This window comes from Oncorhynchus kisutch, unplaced genomic scaffold (genome assembly GCF_002021735.2).
Source record: "Oncorhynchus kisutch isolate 150728-3 unplaced genomic scaffold, Okis_V2 scaffold3957, whole genome shotgun sequence".
Lineage (NCBI taxonomy): Eukaryota > Metazoa > Chordata > Actinopteri > Salmoniformes > Salmonidae > Oncorhynchus > Oncorhynchus kisutch.
In genome coordinates, this window is record NW_022265902.1 from 262,889 (window position 1) to 266,348 (window position 3,460).

Genomic DNA, 3,460 nt, shown 5'->3' on the forward strand with positions numbered 1-3,460 from the left:
TCTAATTCAATCTGCTTCATACATAAAAGCAGAAACTAATTCTAAGTTTATACATGGAAGAAGTGAATCAGATAAATAAGATTTTTAAAAGAGAATCAAAAAAAGATGAAGGACGCAAGAGCAACATGAGATACATAAAGATTTTAAAGAAGAAATGAAAAGAAGACTAAAATACAAGGGAGTGCAGACGCTCTAGGTAACTGACGAGAAAGTGTGAATAATTAGCCAGAGCTGGGTAGTGTGGCCGAGCGTCTAAGGCGCTGGATTTAGGCTCCAGTCTCTAGGAGCGTGGGTTCAAATCCCACCACTGCCATCTCTATTGAGTTTGTTTGCGCAAGCTATCACATGTTCTGCTTTATTTCAGGGTTTTTACTTTCATGTCGCCCATGCAAGGGAAAAGAAGCAATGTTGTGTGTCACGGATGGGGTTCCAACTCAATAGTGTAGTCCATCGCCTCAACCAACCAGCCACCAATTCCTGTGCCCCCGCGGTGGCAGTTGCAACCTCCTACCGGTGTTTGTTCATGTCAAATCCTTTATTGGAAAAAAGGAAAGTTGTGATGGTTTGTGCGACGACCCAGCAGTCCATTTTAACAGTTGGTACTGTGCCGAGCTGTCCAGAGAACTGGATTTAAGGACCCAGTCTTTCGGAGGTGTCGGTTCAAAGTCCACCGCTGCAACTTTTTCACAAACAATGTAATGTAATTTCAAAAGGGCCACCAAGGACACCGGACAAATAAAGGAATCCATCCGCCTTTACCCTAATTCCCACGTCTGTTATTGCAATTATCTGCCGTGTTTTTCTAATTCAATCTGCTTCAGACATAAAAGCAGAAACTAATTGTAAGTTTATATGATGGAAGAAAGAGCAACACATCAGATAAATTAAGATTTTTAAAAAGAGAATCAAAAAAAGATGAAGGACGCAAGAGCAACATGAGATACATAAAGATTTTAAAGAAGAAAATGAAAAGAAACTTCAATACAAGGGAGTGCAGACGCTCTAGGTAACTGACGAGAAAGTGTGAATATTTAGCCAGAGCTGGGTAGTGTGGCGAGCGGTCTAAGGCGCTGGATTTAGGCTCCAGTCTCTAAGGAGGCGTGGGTTCAAATCCCACCACTGCCATCTTTATTGAGTTTGTTTGCGCAAGCTATCACATGTTCTGCTTTATTTCAGGGTTTTTACTTTCATGTCGCCCTGCAAGGGAGAATAGAAGCAATGTTGTGTGTCACGGATGGGGTTCCAACTCAATATTAGTCCATCGCCTCAACCAACCAGCCACCAATTCCTGTGCCCCCGCGGTGGCAGTTGCACCTCCTACCGGTGGTTGTTCATGTCAAATCCTTTATTGGAAAAAAGGAAAGTTGTGATGGTTTGTGCGACGACCCAGCAGTCCATTTTAACAGTTGGTACTGTGGCCGAGCTGTCCAGAAACTGGATTTAAGGACCCAGTCTTTCGGAGGTGTCGGTTCAAAGTCCACCGCTGCAACTTTTTCTCAACAGAAAACTGTAATGTAATTTCAAAAAGGCCACCAAGGACACCGGACAAATAAAGGGAATCCAGCCTTTACCCTAATTCCCACGTCTGTTATTGCAATTATCTGCCGTGTTTTTTCTAATTCAATCTGCTTCAGACATAAAAGCAAAAACTAATTGTAAGTTTATATGATGGAAGAAAGAGCAACATCAGATAATTAAGATTTTTAAAAAGAGAATCAAAAAAAGATGAAGGACGCAAGAGCAACATGAGATACATAAAGATTTTAAAGAAGAAAATGAAAAAGAAGACTTCAATACAAGGGAGTGCAGACGCTCTAGGTAACTGACGAGAAAGTGTGAATATTTAGCCAGAGCTGGGTAGTGTGGCCGAGCGGTCTAAGGCGCTGGATTTAGGCTCCAGTCTCTAAGGAGGCGTGGGTTCAAATCCCACCACTGCCATCTTTATTGAGTTTGTTTTGCCAAGCTATCACATGTTCTGCTTTATTTCAGGTTTTTACTTTCATGTCGCCCATGCAAGGGAGAAAAGAAGCAATGTTGTGTTCACGGATGGGGTTCCAACTCAATAGTGTAGTCCATCGCCTCAACCAACCAGCCACCAATTCCTGTGCCCCCGCTGGCAGTTGCACCTCCTACCGGTGGTTGTTCACGTCAAATCCTTGATTGGAAAAAGGAAGTTGTGATGGTCTGTGCGACGACCCAGCAGTCCATTTTAACAGTTGGTACTGTGGCCGAGCTGTCCAGAGAACTGGATTTAAGGACCCAGTCTTTCGGAGGTGTCGGTTCAAAGTCCACCGCTGCAACTTTTTCTCAACAGAAAACTGTAATGTAATTTCAAAAGGCCACCAAGGACACCGGACAAATAAAGGGAATCCAGCCTTTACCCTAATTCCCACTCTGTTATTGCAATTATCTGCGTGTTTTTCTAATTCAATCTGCTTCATACATAAAAGCAGAAACTAATTCTAAGTTTATATGATGGAAGAAAGTGAATCAGATAAATTAAGATTTTTAAAAAGAGAATCAAAAAAGATGAAGGCGCAAGAGCAACATGAGATACATAAAGATTTTAAAGAAAAAATGAAAAGAAGACTTAAATACAAGGGAGTGCAGACGCTCTAGGTAACTGACGAGAAAGTGTGAATATTTACCAGAGCTGGGTAGTGTGGCCGAGCGTCTAAGGCGCTGGATAAGGCTCCAGTCTCTAAGGAGGCGTGGTTCAAATCCCACCACTGCCATCTTTATTGAGTTTTGTTTGCGCAAGCTATCACATGTTCTGCTTTATTTCAGGGTTTTTACTTTCATGTCGCCCATGCAAGGGAGAAAAGAAGCAATTTTGTGTCCACGGATGGGGTTCCAACTCAATAGTGTAGTCCATCGCCTCAACCAACCAGCCACCAATTCCTGTCCCCCGGGTGGCAGTTGCACCTCCTACCGGTGGTTGTTCATGTCAAATCCTTTATTGGAAAAAAGGAAAGTTGTGATGGTTTGTGCGACGACCCAGCAGTCCATTTTAACAGTTGGTACTGTGGCGAGCTGTCCAGAGAACTGGATTTAAGGACCCAGTCTTTCGGAGGTGTCGGTTCAAAGTCCACCGCTGCAACTTTTTCTCAACAGAAAACTGTAATGTAATTTCAAAAGGCCACCAGGACAAAACCGGACAAATAAAGGGAATCCTCCTTTACCTACCCTAATCCCACGTCTGTTATTGCAATTATCTGCCGTGGTTTTTCTAATTCAATCTGCTTCAGACATAAAGCAGAACTAATGTAAGTTTATACGATGGAAGAAAGTGAATCAGATAAATTAAGATTTTAAAAAGAGAATCAAAAAAGATGAAGGACGCAGAGCAACATGAGATACATAAAGATTTTAAAGAAGAAAATGAAAAGAAGACTCAATACAAGGGAGTGCAGACGCTCTAGGTAACTGACGAGAAAGTGTGAATATTTAGCCAGAGCTG

General features: G+C 42.3%; 2 non-coding genes across 2 annotated transcripts; both read left to right on the top strand.

Annotated features, from left to right (window-relative positions):
• The first annotated feature begins 234 nt into the window (after window positions 1–234).
• trnal-uag (transfer RNA leucine (anticodon UAG)) lies at window positions 235–313 on the top strand. Its single transcript has one exon. It is a non-coding gene; the product is annotated as a tRNA-Leu (tRNA).
• Window positions 314–1,856: 1,543 nt separating this feature from the next.
• On the top strand, window positions 1,857–1,938 carry trnal-uag (transfer RNA leucine (anticodon UAG)). Its single transcript has one exon. It is a non-coding gene; the product is annotated as a tRNA-Leu (tRNA).
• The last annotated feature ends 1,522 nt before the right edge of the window (window positions 1,939–3,460 follow it).